Here is a 14,437-nt window from a genome sequence, read left to right as displayed (position 1 = left end):
ACCGTGGAGTGCCGAGTCGAGTGGGGGGTGGTGGCTCATGATACATCTCCAACGTATCTATAATTTTTCATTTTCCATGCTGTTATACTATCATTCTTGGATGTTTTAAATCATTTTATAGCAACTTTATATTTTTTTGGGGACTAACCTATTGACATAGTGCCCAGTGCCACTTGCAGTTTTTTGCTTGTTTTACTTCGTAAAATATCAGTACCAAACGGAGTCCAAACGCAGCAAAAAATTTTGGAGATTTTTTTGGACCAGAAGACATCCAGTGGGCGAAAGAAGTACCGGAGAGGGAGCCCGAGGGGAGCACAACCCACCAGGGTGCGCCAGGAGGCCCATGCATGCCCAGGGGGGTTGTGCCCACCTCGGAGGCACCCTGCACCGCCTCTTCGCGCTATAAATTCCCAAGTATTCCAGAAACCCTAGGGGAGTCGACGAAAAACAATTCCAGCCGCCGCAAGTTCCAGAACCACGAGATGCAATCTAGACACCATCACGGAGGGGTTCATCATCCTCATTGGTGCCTCTCTGATGATGCGTGAGTAGTTCATTATAGACCTACGGGTCCGTAGGCAGTAGCTAGATGGCTTCTTCTCCCTTTTTGATTCTCAATACAATGGTCTCTTAGAGATCTATTTGATGTAACTCCTTTGTAGTGTGTTTTTTAGGATCTGATGAAGTTTGAGTTTATGATCAGATCTATATGCATGAAAGTTATTTGAGTTTTCTTTGATCTCTTATATGCATGATTACTTATAGCCTCGTATTTCTTCTTTGAATCTTTGGTTTAGTTAGGCCAACTAGTTCGATTTTTGTTGCCATGGGAAGAGGTGCTTTGTGATGGGTTCGATCTTGCGGTGTTCTTTTCCAGTGATAGAAGGGGCAGCAAGACACGCATTTATCGTTGCTATTAAGGATAACAAGATGGGGGCTATTCCTACATGAATAGATCTCGTCTACATCTTGTCATCGTTCTTATTGCATTACTCTGTTTCTCCATGAACTTAATAGACTAGATGCATGTTGGACATAGGTCGATGTGTGGAGTAATAGTAGTAGATACAGGGAGGAGTCGGTCTACTAATCTTGGATGTAATGCCTACATAATGATCATTGCCTGGATATCGTCATAATTATTTGAACTTCTATCAATTGCCCAATAGTAATTTGTTTACCCACCGTGTGCTATTTTCTCTAGAGAAGCCACTAGTGAAATCTACGGCCCCCGGGTCTATTCTTTATCATATTTGCTTTCAGATATATTTTTATTCGCTTTTATTTTCAGATCTATTATTCCAAAAACCCAAAAAATACCTTTGTGCACTTTTTTATTACTTACTTTATTCTGCATTTTATCGAGAGCTATTTATCCAATCTACCACAAATTTATCTATCTTTTGCCCATGGAGGGATTGACAACCCTTCTGACGCGTCGGATTGCAAGTATTTGCTATTCGTGTGCAAGTACCGTTTGCATAGTGTTGCTTGGTTCTCCTACTGGATTGATACCTTGGTTTCATAACTGAGGGAAATACCTACCGTAGCTATACTGCATCATCCCTTCCTATTGGGGGAAATATCGACGTAGTTCAAGCCACATCAGCTCGCCGGGAACAGCCAGAAAAGGCACCGGCGGCGAGCAGGGCTGGTGGTGGAGCACGGCTTCGACGCAGATGGCGGTAGGAGGCACGGGAGGACAAACGGAAGGTAGCCACGGGTTCTTGGTGAACCCAGGAACACGCATGCATGCTCGAACGCGAGCCAGGCTCGCGGTGGCCGCGGCGGCTAGTTCTCAGATGCGGCGACGGGGCTAGCTAGGGGGGAGCCAGAGCTCAAGGGGAGAGAGGAGGATGCGAGGGCTCACAGTGCCCTGTAGGCGTGCACATCGGGCTCGGGGACGGCTCGGGGTGGTAGATTCCGACGATGGTGACAATGGAGCAAAGGGGGAAGCCGAGCTCGGGGCGGTGTCGAGAGGGCGTCCAAGTCCGCGTGGCTTGGCGGCGAAGAGGAGGAGGACGTGGCGGAGCTGGAGGGTGCGTCGGACGGGCGAGGGAAGGGCGGTGGCCTCAGGTGCGATGGCGGCCATGGCAGCAGAGCGTTCGGGTGAGGGGGGAGATGGGGATCTGGGGCGAGAGGGGGTAACTGGGGCACTAGGGTTAGGGTTAAGGTTGGGGGTGACCTTAGTAGCTGATGGGGGGAGCGCCGGATGGCCGCCGCGTGGCCATCCGCGACCACGGACGAGTGGTCGGCGGCACCGCATGCATAGGAGCAGTAGGAAGAAGGAGGGGCAAGTGGGCTGGGTTGTGCACTGGGCCTGGCAGGGCTAAGTGCACAGTGCCCGTCAGCCCTCCTCTGTTCCCTTTTCCTTTTCAAAATTTCTTTTTAAAACTTTTCTGTTTCCTTTCTAGTTTTATAAAATATAAACCTAGTCCCAAAATTAGTATTAATAATTATGCCACTGACCATTAGATTTAGGCAACTAAATAAAATAGTTTAATATTTTATTAATTAAAAAGGCATTTAATTATTTGTTTTGGTCACTGTTTTATTTATTTAAGGGCATTAAATCATTTTATAAAAAGTCGGTTCCACCACCAAAATTGGTTAGGGATTATTTGCCACATGACGAACATTTTAGTTTTGACATTTGAAATTTTTTATAGTTGACTTGATTTGAAATTTGAATTTGAACGGGTTTTGAATCAACGCGAGTTTATCAATAGTAATCCTGATTATGTGGCATCATTAGTAGAGGGTTACTGTAGCTTAATTATCTCTGCGTCACAAAGTTGTACGCACCTGTTAATGTCTGAACCCGAGACCCAGGGTAACAATAATTGGGATATCAATTGTAATGACTTTATCTTGAGGATTACATGTATTCACTATTGGTTAATGCTTTGGTCTGATTCTCTATGAAAATGAGCACCTTAATTACTCTTAATTTCCATTAGGATCATGCTGAAATGGAAGGGTAGAACAAAAGATGTTGTGCACACTAGTAGGAAAAAGCTTAGTAGCGGCGTTCCGAAAACGTGGTTACCGTTGTGGAGTCAAGATGCCGGTAGTATAATGCATGTGATAAGTCTCACTAGCGGCGTTTATCGCCAACGCAGGTAGAGACATCGTATTACACGCACTGGCCCCCAACGCCGCTGATAATCGTTTAACTACAGGCGTGCGTTGGCCAATGCCGGAGGTACTTTTGTGATTGCTGGCGTTCAATTCGTGTCTACACCACTATCTAGTCTATCAGAATTAAAAAAAGTTCCGTTGCATCATATGGATTCTTGTTATATTACATAATTGCATTGCATACGAAATCACATTACATTACATAATTGCATCGTATATGAAATCACATTACATTACGTGAAGGCATTGCATATAAAATCTCATTACATTATTACATAACTGCATTGCATTATATATAATCTCGCGTGTTTGCGCCAGCCGGATACCATGAGGACCAATGTGCGGCCTATTGGAAATATGCCCTAGAGGCAATAATAAATGGTTATTATTATATTTCTGTGTTCATGATAATAGTCTATTATTCATGCTATAATTGTATTGTCCGGAAATCGTAATACATGTGTGAATACATAGACCACAACCTGTCCCTAGTAAGCCTCTAGTTGACTAGCTCGTTGATCAACAGATAGTCATGGTTTTCTGACTATGGACATAGGATGTCATTGATAACGGGATCACATCATTAGGAGAATGATGTGATGGACAAGACCCAACTTAAGCATAGCATAAAAGATCGTGTAGTTTCGTTTGCTAGAGCTTTTCCAATGTCAAGTATCCTTTCCTTAGACCATGAGATCGTGCAACTCCCGGATCCCGTAGGAGTGCTTTGGGTGTGCCAAACGTCACAACGTAACTGGGTGACTATAAAGGTGCATTACGGGTATCTCCGAAAGTGTCTGTTGGGTTGGCACGGATCGAGACTGGGATTTGTCACTCCGTGTAAACGGAGAGGTATCTCTGGGCCCACTCGGTAATGCATCATCATAATGAGCTCAATGTGACTAAGGCGTTAGTCACGGGATCATGCATTGCGGTACGAGTAAAGAGACTTGCCGGTAACGAGATTGAACAAGGTATTGGGATACCGACGATCGAATCTCGGGCAAGTAACATACCGATTGACAAAGGGAATTGCATACGGATTGATTGAATCCTCGACACCGTGGTTCACCCGATGATATCATCGTGGAACATGTGGGAGCCAACATGGGTATCCAGATCCCGCTGTTGGTTATTGACCGGAGAGGCGTCTCGGTCATGTCTGCATGTCTCCCGAACCCGTAGGGTCTACACACTTAAGGTCCGGTGACGCTAGGGTTGTAGAGATATATGTATGCGGAAACCCGAAAGTTGTTCGGAGTCCCGGATGAGATCCCGGACGTCATGAGAGGTTCCGGAATGGTCCGGAGGTGAAGAATTATATATAGGAAGTCCAGTTTTGGCCACCGGGAAAGTTTCGGGGGTTATCGGTATTGTACCGGGACCACCGGAAGGGTCCCGGGGGTCCACCGGGTGGGGCCACCTGTCCCGGAGGGCCCCGTGGGCTGAAAGTGGAGGGGAACCAGCCCCTAATGGGCTGGGGCGCCACTTTGGGCCTCCCCCCCATGCGCCTAGGGTTGGGAACCCTAGGGGGGGAGTTTCCCCTTGCCTTGGGGGGCAAGGCAACCCCTTCCCCCTTGGCCGCCGCCCCCCCCCCCTTGGAGATCCCATCTCCAAGGGCTGCGCACCCCCCCTTGGGGGCCTATATAAAGGGGGGGGAGGGAGGGCAGTAGACTACAGCCTTTGGCGCCTCCCTCCTCCCCTGCAACACCTCTCTCTAGCGCGCAGAAGCTCGGCGAAGCCTTGCCGGAGAGCCGCTACATCCACCACCACGCCATCGTGCTGCTGGATCTCCATCAACCTCTCCTCCCCCCTTGCTGGATCAAGAAAGGAGGAGACGTCGCTGCACCGTACGTGTGTTGAACGCGGAGGTGCCGTCCGTTCGGCACTCGGTCATCGGTGATTTGGATCACGGCGAGTACGACTCCGTCATCCACGTTCATTGGAACGCTTCCGCTCGCGATCTACAAGGGTATGTAGATCCACTCCTTTCCCCTCGTTGCTAGTAGACTCCATAGATGCATCTTGGTGAGCGTAGGAAAATTTTAAATTATGCTACGATTCCCAACAGTGGCATCATGAGCCAGGCCTATGCGTAGTTACTATGCACGAGTAGAACACAAAGAAGTTGTGGGCGTTGATGTTGCCAATTCTTCTTGCCGCTACTAGTCGTTTCTTGTTTCGGCGGCATTGTAGGATGAAGCGGCCCGGACCGACCTTACACGTACGCTTACGTGAGACAGGTTCCACCGACTGACATGCACTAGTTGCATAAGGTGGCTAGCGGGTGTCTGTCTCTCCTACTTTAGTCGGAACGGATTCGATGAAAAGGGTCCTTATGAAGGGTAAATAGAAATTGGCAAATCACGTTGTGGTCATACGTAGGTAAGAAATCGTTCTTGCTAGAAACCTACAAACCACGAAAAAACTTGCAACAACAATTAGAGGACGTCTAACTTGTTTTTGCAGCAAGTGATATATGTGATATGATATGGCCAGAAGATGTGATGAATGATATATGTGATGTATGAGATTGATCATATTCTTGTAATAGGAATCACGACTTGCATGTCGATGAGTATGACAACCGGCAGGAGCCATAGGAGTTGTCTTTATTATTTTGCATGACCTGCGTGTCATTTGAATAACGCCATGTAATTTGCTTTACTTTGTTGCTAAACGGTTAGCCATAGAAGTAGAAGTAATCGTTGGCGTGACAACTTCATGAAGACACAATGATGGAGATCATGATGATGGAGATCATGGTGTCATGCCGGTGACGAAGATGATCATGGTGCCCCGAAGATGGAGATCAAAGGAGCATGATGATATTGGCCATATCATGTCACTATTCGATTGCATGTGATGTTTATCATGTTTTTGCATCTTATTTGCTTAGAACGACGGTAGCAAGTAGGATGATCCCTTATAATAATTTCAAGAAAGTGTTCACCCTAACTGTGCACCGTTGCGAAGGTTCGTCGTTTCGAAGCACCACGTGATGATCGGGTGTGATAGATTCTTACGTTCGCATACAACGGGTGTTGACGAGCCTAGCATGTACAGACATGGCCTCGGAACACACGCAATACACTTAGGTTGACTTGACGAGCCTAGCATGTACAGACATGGCCTCGGAACACGGAGGACCGAAAGGTCGAGCATGAGTCGTATAGAAGATACGATCAACATGGAGATGTTCACCGATCTTGACTAGTCCGTCTCACGTGATGATCGGACACGGCCTAGTTGAGTTCGGATCATGTTTCACTTAGATAACTAGAGGGATGTCTATCTGAGTGGGAGTTCATTAAATAATTTGATTATATGAACTTAATTATCATGAACTTAGTCTAAATCTTTACACTATGTATTGTAGATCAAATGGCCCACGTTGTCCTCAATTTCAACGCGTTCCTAGAGAAAACCAAGCTGAAAGATGATGGCAGCAACTATACGGACTGGGTCCGGAACCTGAGGATCATCCTCATAGCAGCCAAGAAAGATTATGTCTTAGAAGCACCGCTAGGTGAAGCACCAATCCCTGAGAACCAAGACGTTATGAACGCTTGGCAGCAGCGTGCTGATGATTACTCCCTCGTTCAGTGCGGCATGCTTTACAGCTTAGAACCGGGTCTCCAAAAGCGTTTTGAGAAACATGGAGCATATGAGATGTTCGAGGAGCTGAAACTGGTTTTTCAAGCTCATGCCCGGGTCGAGAGATATGATGTCTCCGACAAGTTCTTCAGCTGTAAAATGGAGGAGAACAGTTCTGTTAGTGAGCACATACTCAGAATGTCTGGGTTGCACAACCGCTTGTCTCAGCTGGGAGTTAATCTCCCGGATGACGCGGTCATTGACAGAATCCTCCAGTCGCTTCCACCAAGCTACAAGAGCTTTGTGATGAACTACAATATGCAGGGGATGGAAAAGACCATTCCCGAGGTGTATTCAATGCTGAAATCAGCTGAGGTAGAGATCAGAAAAGAACATCAAGTGTTGATGGTGAATAAAACCACTAAGTTCAAGAAGGGCAAGGGTAAGAAGAACTTCAAGAAGGACGGCAAGGGAGTTGCCGCGCCCGGTAAGCCAGTTACCGGGAAGAAGTCAAAGAATGGACCCAAGCCCGAGACTGAGTGCTTTTATTGCAAGGGAAGTGGTCACTGGAAGCGGAACTGCCCCAAATATTTAGCGGACAAGAAGAAGGCCGGCAACACCCAAGGTATATGTGATATACAAGTAATTGATGTGTACCTTACCAGTACTCGCAGTAGCTCCTGGGTATTTGATACCGGTGCGGTTGCTCATATTTGTAACTCAAATCAGGAACTACGGAATAAACGGAGACTGGCAAAAGACGAGGTGACTATGCGCGTCGGGAATGGTTCCAAGGTCGATGTGATCGCCGTCGGCACGCTACCTCTGCATCTACCCACGGGATTAGTTATAAACCTCAATAATTGTTATTTAGTGCCAGCTTTGAGCATGAACATTGTATCTGGATCTCGTTTAATTCGAGATGGCTACTCATTTAAATCTGAGAATAATGGTTGTTCTATTTATTTGAGAGATATGTTTTATGGTCATGCCCCGCTGGTCAATGGTTTATTCTTGATGAATCTCGAACGTGATGCTACACATGTTCATAGTGTGAATACCAAAAGATGTAAAGTTGATAACGATAGTCCCACATACTTGTGGCACTGCCGCCTTGGTCACATTGGTGTCAAGCGCATGAAGAAGCTCCATGCAGATGGACTTTTGGAGTCTCTTGATTACGAATCATTTGACACGTGCGAACCATGCCTCATGGGTAAGATGACCAAGACTCCGTTCTCCGGAACAATGGAGCGAGCGACCAACTTATTGGAAATCATACATACCGATGTGTGCGGTCCAATGAGCGTTGAGGCTCGCGGAGGATATCGTTATGTTCTCACTCTCACTGATGATTTAAGTAGATATGGGTATGTCTACCTAATGAAACACAAGTCTGAAACCTTTGAAAAGTTCAAGGAATTTCAGAGTGAAGTCGAGAATCAACGTGACAGGAAAATAAAATTCTTACGATCAGATCGTGGTGGAGAATATTTAAGTCACGAATTTGGTACACACTTAAGGAAATGTGGAATAGTTTCACAACTCACGCCGCCTGGAACACCTCAGAGGAATGGTGTGTCCGAACGTCGTAATCGCACTCTATTGGATATGGTGCGATCTATGATGTCTCTTACCGATTTACCGCTTTCATTTTGGGGTTATGCTTTAGAGACTGCCGCATTCACTTTAAATAGGGCACCGTCTAAATCCGTTGAGACGACACCGTATGAATTATGGTTTGGGAAGAAACCTAAGCTGTCGTTTCTAAAAGTTTGGGGATGCGATGCTTATGTCAAGAAACTTCAACCTGAAAAGCTCGAACCCAAATCGGAAAAATGCGTCTTCATAGGATACCCTAAGGAAACTATTGGGTATACCTTCTACCTTAGATCCGAAGGCAAGATCTTCGTTGCCAAGAACGGGTCCTTTCTAGAGAAGGAGTTTCTCTCGAAAGAATTGAGTGGGAGGAAAGTGGAACTTGATGAGGTGATAGTCACCCCTTCCGAACCGGAAAGTAGCGCAGCGCGGGAAAATGTTCCTGTGGTGCCTACACCGACTGGGGAGGAAGTTAATGATGATGATCATGAAGCTTCAGATCAAGTTACTGAACTTCGTAGGTCCACAAGGACACGTTCCGCACCAGAGTGGTACGGCAACCCTGTCCTGGAAATCATGTTGTTAGACAACGGTGAACCTTCGAACTATGAAGAAGCGATGGCGGGCCCAGATTCCGACAAATGGCTAGAAGCCATGAAATCCGAGATAGAATCCATGTATGAAAACAAAGTATGGACTTTGACTGACTTGCCCGATGAGCGGCGAGCCATAGAAAACAAATGGATCTTTAAGAAGAAGACGGACGCAGATGGTAATGTGACCATCTACAAAGCTCGACTTGTCGCTAAGGGTTATCGACAAGTTCAAGGGGTTGACTACGATGAGACTTTCTCACCCGTAGCGAAGCTGAAGTCCGTCCGAATCATGTTAGCAATTGCCGCATACTATGATTATAAGATATGGCAGATGGACGTCAAAACGGCATTCCTTAACGGCTTCCTTAAGGAAGAGTTGTATATGATGCAGCCGGAAGGTTTTGTCGATCCTAAGAATGCTAACAAAGTATGCAAGCTCCAGCGCTCAATCTATGGGCTGGTGCAAGCATCTCGGAGTTGGAACGTTCGCTTTGATGAGATGATCAAAGCGTTTGGGTTTACACAGACTTATGGAGAAGCCTGTGTTTACAAGAAAGTGAGTGGGAGCTCTGTAGCATTTCTCATATTATATGTGGATGACATATTATTGATGGGAAATGATATAGAATTCTTGGAAAGTATAAAGGCCTATTTGAATAAATGTTTTTCAATGAAGGACCTTGGAGAAGCTGCTTATATATTAGGCATCAAGATCTATAGAGATAGATCAAGACGCCTCATTGGTCTTTCACAGAGTACATACCTTGACAAGATATTGAAGAAGTTCAGTATGGATCAGTCCAAGAAGGGGTTCTTGCCTGTGTTGCAAGGTGTGCAATTGAGCACGGCTCAATGCCCGACCACGGCAGAAGATATAGAAGAGATGAGTGTCATCCCCTATGCCTCGGCCATAGGGTCTATTATGTATGCCATGCTGTGTACCAGACCTGATGTAAACCTTGCCGTAAGTTTGGTAGGAAGGTACCAAAGTAATCCCGGCAAGGAACACTGGACAGCGGTCAAGAATATCCTGAAGTACCTGAAGAGGACTAAGGATATGTTTCTCGTCTATGGAGGTGACGAAGAGCTCGTCGTAAAGGGTTACGTCGACGCTAGCTTTGACACAGATCCGGATGACTCAAAGTCACAGACCGGATACGTGTATATTTTGAATAGAGGAGCAGTAAGCTGGTGCAGTTGCAAGCAAAGCGTCGTGGCGGGATCTACATGTGAAGCGGAATACATGGCAGCCTCGGAGGCAGCACAGGAAGCAGTCTGGATGAAGGAGTTCATTACCGACCTAGGGGTGATTCCCAATGCGTCGGGCCCAATGACTCTCTTCTGTGACAACACTGGAGCTATTGCCCTTGCGAAGGAGCCCAGGTTTCACAGGAAGACCAGGCATATCAAGCGTCGCTTCAACTCCATTCGTGAAAGTGTTCAAAATGGAGACATAGATATTTGTAAAGTACACACGGACCTGAATGTAGCAGATCCGTTGACTAAACCTCTCCCTAGGGCAAAACATGATCAACACCAGGACGCAATGGGTGTTCGATTCATCACAATGTAACTAGATTATTGACTCTAGTGCAAGTGGGAGACTGTTGGAAATATGCCCTAGAGGCAATAATAAATGGTTATTATTATATTTCTGTGTTCATGATAATAGTCTATTATTCATGCTATAATTGTATTGTCCGGAAATCGTAATACATGTGTGAATACATAGACCACAACCTGTCCCTAGTAAGCCTCTAGTTGACTAGCTCGTTGATCAACAGATAGTCATGGTTTCCTGACTATGGACATAGGATGTCATTGATAACGGGATCACATCATTAGGAGAATGATGTGATGGACAAGACCCAACTTAAGCATAGCATAAAAGATCGTGTAGTTTCGTTTGCTAGAGCTTTTCCAATGTCAAGTATCTTTTCCTTAGACCATGAGATCGTGCAACTCCCGGATCCCGTAGGAGTGCTTTGGGTGTGCCAAACGTCACAACGTAACTGGGTGACTATAAAGGTGCATTACGGGTATCTCCGAAAGTGTCTGTTGGGTTGGCACGGATCGAGACTGGGATTTGTCACTCCGTGTAAACGGAGAGGTATCTCTGGGCCCACTCGGTAATGCATCATCATAATGAGCTCAATGTGACTAAGGCGTTAGTCACGGGATCATGCATTGCGGTACGAGTAAAGAGACTTGCCGGTAACGAGATTGAACAAGGTATTGGGATACCGACGATCGAATCTCGGGCAAGTAACATACCGATTGACAAAGGGAATTGCATACGGATTGATTGAATCCTCGACACCGTGGTTCACCCGATGATATCATCGTGGAACATGTGGGAGCCAACATGGGTATCCAGATCCCGTTGTTGGTTATTGACCGGAGAGGCGTCTCGGTCATGTCTGCATGTCTCCCGAACCCGTAGGGTCTACACACTTAAGGTCCGGTGACGCTAGGGTTGTAGAGATATATGTATGCGGAAACCCGAAAGTTGTTCGGAGTCCCGGATGAGATCCCGGACGTCACGAGAGGTTCCGGAATGGTCCGGAGGTGAAGAATTATATATAGGAAGTCCAGTTTTGGCCACCGGAAAAGTTTCGGGGGTTATCGGTATTGTACCGGGACCACCGGAAGGGTCCCGGGGGTCCACCGGGTGGGGCCACCTGTCCCGGAGGGCCCCGTGGGCTGAAAGTGGAGGGGAACCAGCCCCTAATGGGCTGGGGCGCCACTTTGGGCCTCCCCCCCCCCATGCGCCTAGGGTTGGGAACCCTAGGGGGGGAGTTTCCCCTTGCCTTGGGGGGCAAGGCAACCCCTTCCCCCTTGGCCGCCGCCCCCCCCCTTGGAGATCCCATCTCCAAGGGCTGCGCACCCCCCTTGGGGGCCTATATAAAGGGGGGGGGAGGGAGGGCAGTAGACTACAGCCTTTGGCGCCTCCCTCCTCCCCTGCAACACCTCTCTCTCGCGCGCAGAAGCTCGGCGAAGCCTTGCCGGAGAGCCGCTACATCCACCACCACGCCGTCGTGCTGTTGGATCTCCATCAACCTCTCCTCCCCCCTTGCTGGATCAAGAAAGGAGGAGACGTCGCTGCACCGTACGTGTGTTGAACGCGGAGGTGCCGTCCGTTCGGCACTCGGTCATCGGTGATTTGGATCACGGCGAGTACGACTCCGTCATCCACGTTCATTGGAACGCTTCCGCTCGCGATCTACAAGGGTATGTAGATCCACTCCTTTCCCCTCGTTGCTAGTAGACTCCATAGATGCATCTTGGTGAGCGTAGGAAAATTTTAAATTATGCTACGATTCCCAACACGGCCCGCTCCAGATTCGAATATCCTCCCTCCAGAAGTTCCCACTTGACCACCGCACCCACTTCGGATATGGGCACAAAAGTATGAAGAGGCTACATCTCCCACTTCTCCTTGTGGGTAGATGATGACCCACAAGTATAGGGTTTTCATGACACATCCACACTCGGATCACTAGTTAGTCTCCTTCGAGAGATAAATGAGTGCCACCAAGTTTTACCTTGCACTCAAGTATACTCGATCAATCGAGAAGCGCCGAATCCAGAATTCGTTGAAGTTTTGTTCAAGTCGCAGTTCATTAAGCTTGACAACAGACGCCGAGTGCTCCTGCGGCACTCGAGCCAAATCGAGTTCTTAGTAAACTCGCTATACAAAACATTAACCGATTCGGTGGCTAATGTTGGGTTTACCTACCACGAGTAGGGTTATAAGAGGTACTTTCCAGACCAAACGAAGGGCCGACAACCCCAGATGTCAAGACCCGAGGGTCATCATTCCATTCGGTAAGCAGTTGTAGTCTTCTAACCCGAAAATAGCACGTTACTTAGCTACGTCAGGTCCACTCGGCTACCGCGCAACCACTCGGACGATTAGGCAACAAGGAATCCAGAACGTCGAGAGACGCACGTCGTCGTGAGTTAGTAGCCATTAATATGTCAATTACCAAGAGTAACGCGTGTAATAATCACCACTCATCAAACCCCTCTATAACGTAGCTAGTCCAAGGGGCGGCGCACTCCATATAAGCTGCCCTGTAGCTCTAAGAGAGCGGTTAGCATTCATTGTAACCATCCAGACGCAAGAGAAACAAACAGCTCCAGACCTCGAGACGTAGGGTCTTTACCTTCATCGTGAGGGGTCTGAACTCGTAACCCTTGTGTCACATCTTCATTGTAGTTAGGGTTAGCCCTTGTTCGTATCCTAGTATTCACTGTCAGAGTAATTCCAACGACATTGACCGACGACCTGTTTCTGTTGACTAGGCCCTGTTTGGTTCAGCTTTTATCGACGGATTCCGTTGCCGCGCAGCAGAATCTGAACCAAAGGGCGGACCCAGTAGAATCCGATTACAGAAATCCGCTGCCAAAATCTGAACCAAAAGCGGAAGCAGTCGAGGATGTGCTTTCCAAAATCTGATTCCGCTGCGGGCCAAAATCTGAAAAAGCTGTATCAGCTGGTTTGCTAGATGACCTACATCTTTTTCACATCAGATTTTCCACAGCAGATTTTTCACAGCTGCTTTTAGAAATCCACAGCCGAACCAAACAGGGCCTACATGCACTACGCTTTCATGTTTTCTTTCTTCTGGTCTCCTGGTGGAAAAACAACATGGGCCTACGGTGTCACTGCTGTTGTTTCACGTGATAATGAAGCCCGGGGCTCACCCCTGTTTTCTTCTTCTAAAAACAATACTGAATCCTAAATCCCTTCGGCCAAGGACACAGGGAAAAAATGACAGCAACCAGCTCGTGAATCTTGGGTAAACATCGGCAACAGTAGTACATCCTGGTACTATGGAACTGTACATGCGTATGATTAGTACCATCCAAAAAATCAATGCCGTCTGTATAATATTTCTCTTTGAACAGTTACAGATTTATCGGTTTGGACGTACAACGGCACACACACATGCTGGGGCGTAAATAGTCAGGCCACCCTTTATCTTCTGAACTTTTTATCTGTGGCTCCGTGCTGCCGGGCACATTGATTTCGAAGGCCATGTTTGAGTAACTAGTGAGTTATCCTCTGTTCTCAGCATGACCCAATCAAGCACAATTCGACTCATGCGTGTACAATCCTGGCAGCGCTACCGCTACGTATCCAAGTATCCACACATAGCGTACGCATTCATACACCACATTGCTGTCAGCTATAATGTACAGTCAGAGATAGGCATCATGACGCTGTGAGTGTAATGCAGCGGCGAACAAAGGAGCAAGGTGAGCGTGACCGTCGCGCCCTGCCCCGCCCGCGGAACCGCAAAGCAGGCGCCATCATTCGCGCGGGAAAAGCTCGAGGCTCCTCCAGAAATGGCGGGAAAGCGAGGCCCGATGGCGCCAAGCTGCGTTTGAGGTTTGACCGGCGACAGCTGGCCCCGCGACCACCGCAGCGAGACGAGCACGCTGCTCCAACTACCGTCCGTCGGCGTGCCCGTGGCCTATCTACCTGGCGCCGACAT

This window comes from Aegilops tauschii, chromosome 1 (assembly GCF_002575655.3).
Source record: "Aegilops tauschii subsp. strangulata cultivar AL8/78 chromosome 1, Aet v6.0, whole genome shotgun sequence".
Classification (NCBI taxonomy): domain Eukaryota; kingdom Viridiplantae; phylum Streptophyta; class Magnoliopsida; order Poales; family Poaceae; genus Aegilops; species Aegilops tauschii.
Note: the sequence above shows the minus strand (reverse complement) of the source record.